General features: G+C 40.4%; 1 protein-coding gene across 1 annotated transcript in view; it reads right to left on the reverse strand.

Annotated features, from left to right (window-relative positions):
- LOC107093830 (neural-cadherin-like) overlaps window positions 1-14,843 on the reverse strand; it is a 501,663-nt gene that overhangs the window by 212,551 nt on the left and 274,269 nt on the right. The window lies entirely within an intron of this gene.

Here is a 14,843-nt window from a genome sequence, read left to right on the forward strand (position 1 = left end):
CAAGGTATTCTTCAAAAAACTCTCAAACTCAAACTCTTCAGTCCCAGAGCTAACAGAACTGTCATCCTTACAGACTCCAGTGAACCTGCCCCCCGGCCTGAACCAGTTCCAGTGTTATGATTCATGTGCTTGTGCTTTAATAAACCTTGTTAAACTTTTCATCAGTCTCCGTTGTGTTCTGCATATTGGGCTTTTCTGAACCCATCATGACAATGCCCCTCTGTTGTCGCACAAACTTGCCACCACTTCTTTCCCGTGTCGGCCGTATCTAGACACACAGCTAGTAACTGATTGTCCATCTTGCGCTGCGGCGTAGAATAGCATAGCGCAGACCACGCTTCACAATTGGGCATAAATCAAAAATATCTGCGACAAGCTCACTGCGACACACTGTAACGGGAGTATAACCAGCACTTATTAAGATGGTGACCATCAGCCTGCCGTGTGCCTTTCAGACTTTGGTATCCATTTAGACCCATCCTAAGGCCTTCAGGGAGGAGAACACATTTGCCTCCCACCCACCAACAGACAGAAATCTGCCTTTGAAGGAAGTGGGTGGAGAGTCCAGGTTTGGCTTTGGTCTTTGACACCCCCACCGCAGACACACCCATTTTCCTGACTGTTGTCTTAATTTTGAAGAAAGGGATCCTGCTTATTGCACGTGCAGATTCTCTGTCATCCAGGTCATAGTCATTCGAAAAAAGTGAAAAAAAACAATCCTCTGGACTTTGTTTCCAAGGTTGAAGACATGTCGCTACCCATCCAGGAAGCTTTTTCAATTCAAAATGTCAGAAATAGTGTTGAGTTTGAGGCTTTACATAGCATCCCAACAATGCCCTGTTTTATTTAGAAAACTTGCAAATTGAAACGGACTAACGGGTCCACCCCTTTGGATTGGGGGTCGTTTTGTTACTTTGTCAGCCTGTAATACCTGAAACATGTCTATGTCTCTTAAAGGGGATCGTTAAAGGGTATGTTTGCCTGGCTAAAAAGGTGAGGTCTTCTGTTACCTGTGAAGGGTTTGCAACAATAGCCAGAAGGAATCAACTCAATCACTGAATTGTAGTTTTTTTAAATCTGAGTCCACCGCCTCTGTTTAAGGTTGGTTTTTTTAAAATAAAAATCAGATTTAAAACCACATGCAATGATTTTGGAAGAAGTCTGATTCTGTGTGACCCGGTCTGATCATACAGCCAGGAAAGGATCTGACCTCTGTCACTTCAGAGCAACAAAATCAGATTTAAGTCACATCTGTCTGCAATGAGAATGAAGCCTTTCAATTCAACCACCCTAACTCATCATACTGAGCTGCTGGTGGGAAAACTGGAAGATAATGAGGCTTTATGACCCTTTAATATCCTACTTCTAAATTAACATGTGGATAAAATTTGGCGTCACATTTATTTCAAAACATGCATGAGCAAAACATACTCACATGTATGTTAAACTACTTCGGGCCATGGTTTATCTACCACAACAACAAAATCACACATGGCGAGAAACTGCCATTGTGAGAGGACAAAAATCGCTCTTCACGCTGGCATGATTTCCTATTCAGCGGCCACGCTCGAGGAAGACCATCCTGAAACACGGGACGTAAAGTAACTTGTGAATGAAAGGAATATCTAGAAAGTAGGAAGACCTGGACACTAGTGGTTAATGAGGTACTTGAAGTGGTTCAACACACTGCCAAACTGTATTGATGCTGCGTTGATACTGTCTCACATAATACTGACACCTGCTGGACCATTAAAGACACTAAAGGCAGCTGATTTGACTGACTAAACTGAATTGATTTGATGACCTAATAAAATGATATCATTTAAGTTATTGTAGGTTATATTGTATTATTTCATATCTATGTTCAAATTTAAAATTAATTAATTTAATATTTGTAGATGCAGCCAATAAAAACTCAATGGCTGTAACATTCCTATTCCTTCTAGGCTACTCCACAATTCTTGATAATTCTAAAAACAAACCGCAAAAGCAGAGACATTTTTTTAGGAGATGCATTATGTTTACAGATACCTTTTTAACACAGATTAGTGTTTAAAGCAGTTAGAAAGAACTCCTGTATCGGGTGCATGACTTTCTTGAAACAACATACGATACAGTGTTTTGCTCTATGGGCTCGACGCATGCACCGATGGACCCATCACTAGTGGACACACATCTTGAGCAGACTCATCATTGACGTCCTGAATGCTGCTCCATATACCACTAATGTTGGTGTTTGTTCTCCAGCAGCAGGATCAGCTGTGCTGTGAATGGAAAGGAGGATGATGAGGTGAGCAAGTGAAGGGAGGAAGACGAGCCCGAACATCAGCAGACCAGACCGGGAGCCGAGAACAGGATAGAGGCAGAGAGACTGAGGCAAATGTCAGCTCCCATCAGTGGGTCCACGGGGAGAAACAACGACATGGAAGACAGAGTCAGAGTCAGGAGGGCTGGAGGAAGGATTGTAACTCCTAATGCAGAATGTCAGCCTTTGCACCTGGCTTTGATCCAAGCTCACAACACACCACTGCTTTCTCCTTCCCAGAGGCTTATTGGAGCTGCGCTGGACGCCCTCCTGCCTCTGGCTTTAGCATTTACACAAGCAGGTGGGAGAAGAAATAAATATCCCCTCCATTGCTGTGTACCACAGTGAGAAGTGGATTGATTAAACAGTCAGGCTGAAGCAGAAAGTTTCATTAGATGAAAGAAGCAGATGTGTCGAGGCACTGAGTGTTAGTACTGTTACTGTACTGAAGTCATTTCTTTCTTTTTCTGAGGTATTTTTACTTCTTGCATTTAAACACAAATATCTTTCTGCTCTTTACTTTTTCCAAACTCATTGTGTCTATGAGAAGAACCTGATGGATCAGCTGAAACATAAAATCTAGACAAACACTCTGATGTAGACATGGATGGAGAGGGGAGGCTGAGAAACACATCTATCCCATGATTTCTATGTTTAAAATGTTCATCAGCCGTAATACTGTGATAAATCCCAGAGCTCTGAAGGATTCAGCCATAATGGTTAATACAACTATTCCCTATTTGTGCACATTAATTATGTTTTTGATAAAAATTCTTTCGCTAAAATGCCATCAGAACGCTTATAATTATAAGTGTGTATCAGCCCCCCCTTCAGTGTCCACCATATTGGATCAGTCCATTTGCTGCACATGTTCAGAAAGGTCCAAACAGACAGCAGCAAACCATTTGAAAACAAACAATACAAAAGAGCAGTGTTGCCAACTTAGCGCTTTTGTTGCTATATTTAGCCACTTTTCAGACCACTCTAGCAGTTTGTATTCAGAAATGCGCATAGCGCCAAATCTAGCGACTTTTTTTTCTGCTACTGGAGACTTGCAGCGATATTCATGCAGCTATTATTTGATCCAAATGAAAAATGGTTAACAGATTAGCAGATCATGGCTTGTCTACAGTGAAAAGAAGGACTTGGTTATTTACTTTTGCCTTTTTGGAAACACAGGAAGGAGCAATCAGCTAAGTGAGCTTAGTGCTTTTTGATTGCTCTTGAGACAGCATGAAAAGTCAACTGGGTACAAAACAGAGAGGAAAACAACAAGAAAAGGAACAAAAAGAGAGCGACAAAACCTAGAACAAATAATGTATGTCTATTCTACTAAAATGTCTGTATCTGTAGAATAGGTCTGTTTTATGTGTTGTCTTAGGGCCCCACATTTCCTAAAACTGGCCCTGCCTGTCTGACATTTGGATTTAGAACAAAAACAAAACGAGTCTCTAATATTTTACTTTTGTTTTTCTATCACTGTGAAAAGGAGGCAAATCAATTCATTTTCTCTGCATTTAACCGTTCTAGAAGAACAGAGGTTTTAGTAAATTACCCTCATTCATGCCAAAAACTTCATTTTATTTTGTACAATGTAGAACCAGATCTTTATCACTTTTATTTAAGTAAATGACTTCTTCTGTACTTTTAATTTTACCAGTCTTTTTATACTTTTATTTAAGTCAAGTGGTAATCTATAAAAAGCCCACTATCAAAACATCTCAACCTGTGGATTGAATAAAACACTTTTAAATGTTCTCCAGCTGATAGAGTTGAATGTTAGATGTGATGCTCAGAGAAAAGCTGAAAATGTTGCCCTGACTATGGACAGTTTCCGCTTGTTAAGGTGTACTGTACTGCTGTGGCAGTACAGTCCTATAATTTCAATACTAAAGGAAATATTTCATTTATGCTCTGATTTTATTTTATTTTCTAAATGAATGACCCCTGAAAGCTGTTTGATATTTTAACACTGATCTTTGTATAGTTGATCATCTATGTTTTCACCATTAAGGTTCTGTAAAAAATTTTTGCATCAGAAGTTTTGGAGGAAACCTGAACATAACCCTAAATATAAACCTGAATCTAATCCTGAACCTAAACCTGAGGTCTGTGGACTGAGCACCTAAAGCCGGGCATAGATTCCAGGCCGATTCTCCACTTGTGCGAGACAAACTTAACCCAAAGGTTCACTTTAACATAAACCACTGCACTAATGTTTCAAATTTTGAAAAGCTTCCCATACAGTAAGACAGCTACAAAAACACAAATGACAGATATATTTTAACAATTATTTAACTGAATTCACAAACTTTGTTTTAGCAGGGAACAAAACAAATCAGTTTTAAAGCCACAACATAACCAGTGCTAAGTCTTTTTTGCAGCTATTTTTCTTTGTATGATTTTCTTAGTATGTTTGATTTGGTGATAAGTGGAGGCGTTGCAGAGACAAGGGTGGAACAAAACTGAGAAATACCGGCTGTTTCTCTGTAACTCAATTTTGACGCTTTGTGTTTCGTGCTTCGCATGTGCGACTCCACTGCCTTAATTCCCATTGTTCTGAGCTTGAATGACTTCTTGCACAAAATCCACTGAGCCTCAGGTATGTTCCCTGGTTTTAGCCATGGAGAAAACTCTTGGCTGGAGACAATTTTCGTTACATTTACACTTGCTCATATTTTCCAGACAAAAAGTAAATGGCGCATCTCCCAAATGTCCCGGCCGCAACAACGCTTTTATTGGTTCCGCTATCAGGACGGAACCAATAATGGCGAGCCTTTATTTTTTTTTACAAAAAAAAAAAAGTCAATTTTAATGTTTTATTTAGATTACAAAAAAAAAATCACAATAAAAATAATCCTATTTATGATGTCTTAAAAATTAAGACCTACAATACTGATTTAAGACATTTTAATGTCAATTAAGGCCTTAATTTTCTTTTGAAGAATTCAATGCCATTTAAGACTTTTTAAGGACCCGCGGGAACCCTGGAAAAGTGGTCGTGGACAAACCGCTCAGTGGGAAAACAAGGATACTTCTTCTTCCTCTCAGACGAAAACAGAAGCATGGCGGGGGTGCGAGTGGAATGGAGTTCTTTTGAAAGAAGAAATTGACAGACTGTAGTAGCCACGTTTGCTCAGCCATATGTTTGTCCAAATAAATCGTCGCCTTTTCTATTTACTGAAATTTCCAAGGAAGCGTATTTCCTCTTCTACTCGTTTGGGTTCCAGATAGACAAGTCCAAGTAGCGCCATCTCACTGCGGAGCTGAGTCCCACATGGTTTTTAGACGTACAGTGTGAGCAGGTAGATCGCATCAGCGTCAGGTCGCAAAGTGTGAGAACAAACATCATTAGCTGTAAACTTTTCTCCCCTGTGGTTTCTTCGTACAGTGAGAGCTGTAGCTGCATGCAACAATTGAGAAAAATCCTACAGTGTATGCCCGGCTTTAACATTCTTTTTACTTCTATAGCTCCAGTTCACATCATGTCATCTCAGGTCACTTTACAGAGACAATTCAACAGATCATACAGACGGATTGGTTCAGAGTTTTCTATCTAAGGAAAACCAGGTGACTTCCTCATGCCAAGCATGCCTGCAGCGACAGTGGAGAGGGAAAAACTCCCTTTTAAGATGAAGAAACCTCCAGGTGAACCAGGCTCAGTGTGAGCGGCCATCCGCTGAGGCTGACTGGAGTTCAAGGCGTTTCCCCTGAAGCCTGAACCTGAAGTCAGCATATTTAAAATGACCTCTTTAAATTTCTTAGGTCTGGTTCGGATTACAAGCATTGATTGTAAAAATGGCGCCCTGCCGCCGCCGTACGTACTCCTGGCTGTTTCTGCCTGTGTGGGGAAGAACCACTTCAGACATTCATTAAACTGCTTCTCCTCAACTGACTCGCTATTAAAATCCTGTACTGCTGAGAGGAATCAGCTGAAGCTGCAGAGATGGAGGCAGGGTCACCTCCTACAAGGCTGGGTCAATAACAATCACTGGTTACTAAAGTAATGGGAAAACTGGAGATGAACTGTGTTTAGAATCAGAATCATGACGGACCCACCCATCTCCCATCTCAGCCGTTTCTGCACACTTTGCTCTTTATCCTCCAACCTTTCCTTCTGAATTAATTTCAAGGTAGAACTGGAAGACTAACTGTGTTTGTGAGAAACAAAGCAATGCCTGCAAGCTGCGCTGCTGCTTCACACGATCTGTTTCACACACCACAGAAAATATCAAACAGACTTTCCCAATATGGACCTTCTGCTGCATTTAAGCTGAAGTTTCCTGTGTTTTTATCCCACTTCACCAGATTCTACATCAAACTCAAAACTAGGTTCTTGGAGGGAGATCCATACAAACATTTACCCATATGTTGACTGGAATATGCTCCTTTATTGGTTTTGTTGAGCTCTGCATCTGTGCCTGCAGTACAACTCAGATTTCAGACTATATTCTGATGTTCTTCTTCAAGCCTTCAGGACTTCCAGGTGAAATGAAAATAACTAAGAGAGGCTTTGGTCTGGAGCTGGAGGACAGTCAGTCAGAATAACTGTCCGCTGTCTTTTCAATTCCCTCTTTCAGAAAATCCAACAAATGTTCTACATTTAGTTCCACATGAGGAAAATTTATGAACATTTAAATAGCTTTTATTTTTTAAGCTTAAAGGTCATAGCTACATCACTTTATCAAATCCATATGAAAAGGTTGGTGCAGAATAAAATAATTAATTTGACTGAGAAAAACATACCTAGGATATAAATATTTGTTTTACAAATTCTGACAAGTCAAAAATTTATAAATATTTACCTTTGGTTACCTTGCCAACATCAACACAACAGGATCTGCACCAATAGGAATATCAGGCGGACATAATTTCTTCCTTCCTCTGACATGGGAGCAGGCTCGGAGCTCAGACAAATTCCTTTCTATCTCTGATTGTTTTTCTATCTCTGCTTCTGTGTCCTCGAACCCCAGTCAGCCTCGGCAGATGGCCGCTAAGGGAGTTTTTCCTCTCCACTGTCACTACAAGCATGTTTAGTGTGAGGGATTACCTTTGAGTCAATGAGTCGATGCAATCAATTGGTTTTCCTTAAATAGAAAACTTTGAATCAATCTGACTGGATGATCTGGTTGAACTGTAAAGTACCTTGAGATTATGTGTGTTGTGAATTGGCGCTTTAAAAATAAACTGAATTGAATTGAATCAGGTGAGATAGAGCCTTGAAGTAAACAGATCCTAGCAGCTCCAATGTAGAGTGGAGAATTGACTTATTCTCTTAGATTCAAGCTAAAAATAAAACCACGTAGAAGCAAAATGAGGATAACGTTCTTCGAGCTTTAGACCTTCATGCTGATTTAAAGAGGTGAAGGAGAACAGAAGCTGCTGAGCTGGCCACTAACCATCTGAACTGGAAAGTTGAATGTTGGGTTTGATTTGCATTAGCAGACCTTGCAACCAGCTGACAAATATACAGAAGGAGAGTGAGCTAGCGGCAGTGTGCCACTTGGGGCCAGGAGGAGTTCAACTTTATGGTATTACCTTTATGACCTTCAGACAAAATAAAGAAAAGTTATTTTAATCAGAAATGTGTTTCTTTAAGCCACTAGGGGCGCTAGAGCTTTGTAGTTTTGTAGGTTTGGCTCCCCTTGCAGGCCACTGGCAGAACTGCTCTGTCTATAAATGACCCAGTCTGTGTTCTGGTTCTGGTATCAGAGCAGTTTGGACCAGCAGGTCTAGAAGTCCTGGACTTCCTGGTAAAGACGAGGAAACATTCCCCCACTGGACGAAATCCTCCATCAGAGAATCAGAAACAGGATCAGCTGAAGGGCCAGAGCTAACAGCTGTTAGCTTAGTTGCTCTGGTGTTTAATAGGAGTTTAGACTGATGGGAAAAAGCGTTCTGGGTCACATGACCAATTCAGAGATGGATCGACGCTCTCAGGTCACAGAGGATTTTTTTGAGAAGACCAGCACTGAGGGAGCATCGATACGCAGGTGAAGATGGAGCTGAAGTTCCAAAAAAAGTTGAAAAACAATCTCCTCAACTTTGTTAATATTATAAGCATTCTGATGGCATTCTAGCGAAAGGATTTTTATTAAAAACATAATGTGCAAAAATAAGGAATAGTTGTTTTAATTGAGTTTTATGGGGCCCCTAGGGACTTTGGGCCCTAGGCAACTGCATAATATTGTCTAATGGTGAATCCACCCTTGTGTGAAGGGTGTCATTTTAATACATAGTCCATCTGGTGGATCAAATGAATTAAAAACTCCAGCTAGCTTAGCAGTGATGCTCTTCAAAGACAAGAACTCTGTGCTGGTTTGGACTTGGTTGAAGTAAATAAAGTGAATCCCAGTTAATATTCCAACAGAGCTTGATTTGATTCTTTGAATTCAGGTCATAATAGATGGACCCTGGAGGTAAAAAAAAAAAAAAATAGAAGAAAGTTGGTCCCTTCAGGTTCTTCAATCTCATATTCTGTTGCAAAAACAAAGTGTGAGCAAAAAAACATCTTTAGAAACTGCCCATGGCGTAATATGGCATCAGCTCGCTGAATGAAAGCATGACTGCGGCTCTGCTGCTCACTGCTTGGGAGGCCTGGACATTTCAAGGACTTTTTGTTTATTAGACCTTTACCTCTCCATCAATGCTGGAAAAGAGAGGGGGGGAGGGAAAGAGCAAGAGAGAGATAGTGATGGAGGGAGAGAGAGAGAGAGAGGAAGGGAGAGAGAGGGAGAGAGAGAGAGAGAGACAGAAAGAGGAAGGGAGAGAGAGAGAGTGGGAGAGAAAGCCTTAATCTGAGTCGGGCAGATTGAACTCGGCCTCTTTTCCTCATTGCGTTCCACATTTGTTCTTCAATGGGATTTAGAATGTCGAGGAGGGTGTAAGTAATGCTATAAGTAGAATATTTCCATAATCCCCGGGACTGAAAATCAATGAGTGTTTACTCCAAAGCTTCACAAGGGAAAAAAAATCCAGGAAATGGGTACGGTGAAATACTGTCTGTGCACACACACCTGTGCACACAAGCTGAAACTCCTCTCTGACTCTTTAAAGGACCAGTCTGGTCAGCAAGAAATTATCATTATTTATACCTAAAGCTAATAAGTTTGCAGTGATCTAATTAATTTAACGTTAATTATTAAAAAAATAAAAACAATATTTCATCACAATTACTGAGTCTAGGAGTGTCCATTTATGCCCAAATATAGTAACCCCTCCCTCCCGCCATCTTCCGGCAGTGACGTCACGGTGCGGTAAGCCTAGCACCATTCTCCCCGCTTTACAAGCAGAATCAATTGGAACTACTAGACACATCTGCAATCAACAACAATTATTGAAGATTTCTAGAGGGCTTCACCATTGAAATTCCCCAGAGTTATAGTTAAAGGGGAACACCTTTTTTTTTTTTTTTTTTTTACATCGGGCCCTTGATTTCACGTTCTACTCACGCCAGCATTCATAACATGTAGGCCAATCACTGTCCCCCAGAAAACTGCGGTTATATTTTCTATATTTATATCTTTTTAAAACAAGGCACCGCGTGTATGGAGTCGTAACAGGCAGCCTGGGCCACAGGCGGCTAAGCTCTACCCCTTCTATTCATTCTAGCTAATCTGAATCGTTAAATTCCATTTGGAGAGCGAGATCATCTGTGGTAGCAGCTGTAGACATCTTCCAGGCATATGAGGAAAACTAGCAGCAGTTCAGTGGACCGGATGAATGAACTGTACCCAGTGCGCGTGGATGACGTCAAACACACTCCGCTTTGTTTTTAAAATATGTAAATATAAAACATAAAACCGGGATGTCTGGGGGAAAGTGATTCTCCTACATGTTATGAATGCTGGCGTACCATGAAGAATAAATTATGAACAGTTTAGTTTGTGCCTTCAAGTCACTTGTCCATAGGAAGACGTTACTTGGATATAACCTAATGGAATATCTTCAGAACAGCTCCAAATGACATAGAAATTATCTGGGAGAGTAGAACATGATGTAATAACACAAAATCAAGGGGCCAATGTATAAAAAAACGGCGTTTCCCTTTAAACTGACAATGCCCACATGCATGGCAGTTGGATGTTGGAATACATCGGGTAAGAGTGAAAGAAAAAAAAAAAAGAGTTATTTAACTTTTCCAATTCCTGATCCTCCACGGACGGGTTCGTTGTTGGATTACCAACTTGAAGAGGGAGGATTTGCCATCAAACTTCTGGCCAGAGAAAAAACACGTAATATGTAGCCAACATTTGGAAGAAGAATGTTTTCAAGATGACTTGGATAATAGCGCGTTGTGACAAACACCAGATACAGCACTGGGACTTGATCAACAGCCAATACCGTACCGTGGCGTCACAAACCAGTAGGTGGCAGTAGTGGTCTTTGACAAACTCCAGTAAAGCACATTCAAATGAAAATTACTCTGAATTAAAAACACTTATTTATTGAAAAGTAGGTAATAATTTCATACTTTAAGTACTTTCACAACTTTGTATTCTGAATGTGACCAGACTTTTCCTTCAACTCCAACATTCTGCTTTTTAAGGGCAACTTTTCCATTTTTCTGAACTGGTAACTGGAGTTTAACAGTTTTCTCTTTGCAGACCAAACATGTCTGACACTCTGAGCCTCTCATCTGCAACAGAACGGTCCAATGACCAATGAAGGCCTGAAATAAGAATTGCATTACTAGCAGTGGCGCTGATAGAGGCCAGGGATTGGCTGCTGATTGGCTGGATGGGAGCAAATTAAACGGTGGAAACATAAACCTTTGACTCTACTGCAGCCTTTTAGCACATGGATTATTTGACTCTGTTTTGACGTGTTTAGCGTTTCACATCGCCGTCTCAGGTTGAATAAAGCTCTTCCTCTTGTTTTCCGAACATGAAGAAATCTTTTCTATCTGCTCTCGCCTTCCCAGAGCATCCACCCTCTCCGTCTCCTCTTTAATGCCTTCTCTGAAATCATAAAAACCCTTCAGCCATGTCCTCTTTCTCTAAAGCGAATTTAATTCTAGGCAGAGAGAGATGCGCTTTTCATCAGGTAATGATGGACGCTGTTCATCATGTGAGGGAAATGTGCAAGCCGAGCAAATCCACAACTAATTATTTTGCAAGCATAAGTAATGAAAAGAGGCTTTTCTGAGTGTGAGCCGACAGCAGCTGATATCCCATGAGTCAGGAGAGAGGAATTAATAACCAGGCTGGAAAAAAATCCCTCTCTGTACTTTGAAACGTTGCAGCTGAGGATGCAAACCGCAGTTAGTACTATTCTGTAGCCTGAGACCAGATAACGACTCGGTACCAATTCAATTTCAATTTAGTTTATATAGCGCCAAATCACAACACGTGTCATCTCAAGGCACTTTATAATTAAACCAGATCATACAGTCAAATTCATTCAATGTTTTCTAACTGAGAAAAAAACAACTCATTGCATCGACTCATTGACTCAAAGGCAAACCCTCATACTAAGCATGCTTATAGCGATAATTGAGAGGAAAAACTCCCTTTTAACAGGAAGAAACCTGCAGCAGAACCAGACTCAGTGTGAGCGGCCATCTGCTGAGGCCGACAGAAGAAGACAGAAGCAGAGATACAAAAAGCAGCTGTAAACCAGCTCCACACACGGCCCCGTCCAGGAAACACCCAGCCAGGCAGACGTGCTCTGAGCCAGCTCCCATGTCAGAGGATGGAAGAGAGCACATCCAGTCAGTCACAGTCAGAGAAACAGGACTACACTGAAAAACAACCCAATCTCCAACATCTATAAACAAAGATGTTGATGGCAGCAGCACAGCTGATATTTCTCTCCAGGATGATGTCACAGTCAATCAGGAACAGACCAGATGAAGCTACCAGCAGGCCTTGTTTTCCAAACAGGTCCCGTAGTTAATGTTGCATTTTACCAAAAACTGCTCTGGAGTTTTCAGACCCTTGAAATGGTTTAAAGGTCTTTTGACGCTAAAAACACAAACATCCATGTTCTTCCTAAGGGGACTTTCAGCAGAACCTTCTGGACTGACTGAGAGTCTCCACCCACCAAAGTTTTTTTTTTTTTGCAATGCCTGTAATCCAGGTGTCAGCTACTCCAGAGCCACGTGTCTCTTTAATGCCCCCCCTTGCATCTACCTTGAGCATTTTCAAAAAAGGTATGAAAATGAGAAAAGATGGATTTTTTTGTTTGTTTTAATATGATGTGCAGGAGGGCAAACAGACATTCATTGTGTTTTCCAATTCTGTAAAAATGTGTATGATAAATACATTTAAACAATAAAGGTAAACATTTCTGTCAACAAAGATTTATGTCATAGCCTGCGGCACGGTGCTGTGCGGTGCCAGGCTAATGTCTAGATTTGGTTGAAAAGTAAAAGGTGAAAAGTCATGATTTTCAGATTGTTAAAAAGGCGTTAAAAGCTGGCTTTGCAACGCCTCTTCAACATTGATTATTGGAGTATAGAGGGAGAAAAATCAGAGCAACAAAACACAGCCCAGTTTTAAACAACTATTTCTAGGCTTAATCAAGACTATGATGGCCCGACCAGATTTGAAATGATGTGTTTTGGGGGAAAGAAGAACGGACCAAAGGCTTTTCCAGGGAAGGCATGTTAAATATGCAGCTGACCACCATTTTGGGAGTGAGAAAAAAAGTGCGATTGCAGAACTTCTGGATAAATAAGAGCAGAAATAAATTGAAGAAGTGGATTGCATCTCTAAACTCCACTGCTGCTGCTAGTTTTGCTGCAAGCATAGAAAACCGTTCACAGATCGAACAGGTAGTGCTCTGATGCAGGTATGTGAACTTTCTTTCATTTTTTTCCCCAAATCCTCAAAATAAAAATAACAAAAATCTAAAATAAAAATAAAAAATCAGATTTCTTTATTATGTTTCTATAGTTTCATCAATGCTACAAAACCTAATACATTAATATTTGAATGGAATTTAAACTTAAAGCACCAAATATCATGCAGCAGAGTAGTCACATGATGTGAAATTTATTTCTTGATAAATATTAATCATAAATGCTTTTTACATATTTAATCCCACATAGTCCTTTTTATTGTGGGCTAATACGCTTAGAGCCCATGTTGCCATATGAGGCTTATACTGTAAAAAACTTTTTACATTTTTGCGTGTCCAGACAGATTTGTTTTATGCTCCAATATGGCTCTTTGAACAGTTTGGGTTGCCGACCCCTGCCTTAACGGAGGGAAATGTCTTACAGTACATCAATACAATTCCAGATAGTGGCCGTTTCCCAATATGTGTACTTGTGCGTTCTCATGTGCTCGAAAAACATTATCAGCCTCAGCCCTAGCACTGTTCCAATTCACAAGAACAAGAACAGTTTAAGTCCCCAGATGTTCTTTTCGCCCCTCCATTTTTACCCAGGATGCATCAGCGCAGACTTGTCCATTCTTGAGACTGACAGCTGTCCCAGCATGCACTGCAGTAGCAGCAGGGTCCAGGTTAGGGCTCACAGAGCTCAGAGTATTAAGTTAAAAATTCTCTTTTCTGTTGCCGTAGTTCTATAAAAGTATGTTTAAAGTCGTAGGAAAGTCATATTCAAATTTCAAATAATTCTGGCTTAAACATGTATATAAATGTTAAAAAAAAACAAGCTCACAACCAAGCTTGCTTGTGAACCTTCCGCCATGACAATGCCGCCCCCTTGATAAACGACCAATCATATTAACTGTATTCACTAGTGTAAAGTCAGGCATAACTAGGGGAGAATTTGGAAATGCAAAGGTTGGAACAGCCAATTCTCTAAAGATAATTTGAGGCGAAAGCATACCTTTAAGCCTCACTATATGGCCTATTTACTGATATAGTGCATGATTTAAAAAAAATGATCTGATGATGAGAGGACTGTGGCAACCAGCAGACCTCCGAGGCTAACGGCAGCCAGGGCTAACTTTAGGCGGTCTGCGGCAGCCCTCTCTCTGCATAGGCTCTGATGGAGGTTTTTTGTTTTATTTGGCAAAATGTTCATGTGATTTATGTTTATCTGACTGTGTTCATTATTATTCCCCCACTAAATGAAACAGTAAGAAATTATTATTATCTAGAAACCATTAATAACAGGAGGTGAAATGCAGCTCCAGATAAGCCCAGGGTGTTGTAACGTCATGAGTACGCTTCTGTTCCAATTGACCAGTGTGGCCAACTCCTCAGTAAGGAAAGTAGCTATTGGCAGTGCTAAAAGTCGCTAAATGACGTAATCGCTTAATTTGCATAATCTGCCACAGGAAGTGATGTGCATGTTATTGATGCTGTGGGAAAAATAATGTCGGTACAGAAAGACAAAAAAAGTGAGTAAAAATACTATATAATAGTGTTTCTACTCACACAATGGACAAGGTGATTAAGTGACTGACTGTGGCTGTGTGAATCAAATGCTGTTATTTATTTAAGATAAAATATTTCAAATTCAGTTATTTATTTTCGACCAAATAACATTTTACATTTACATCCCGCTCGCTCCCGCCTTGAATGTAAGTCAGGGTGGAGCGGCACCGCGTGATCAATTTGC

Source organism: Cyprinodon variegatus, unplaced genomic scaffold, assembly GCF_000732505.1.
Source record: "Cyprinodon variegatus isolate N-32 unplaced genomic scaffold, C_variegatus-1.0 Scaffold448, whole genome shotgun sequence".
Lineage (NCBI taxonomy): Eukaryota > Metazoa > Chordata > Actinopteri > Cyprinodontiformes > Cyprinodontidae > Cyprinodon > Cyprinodon variegatus.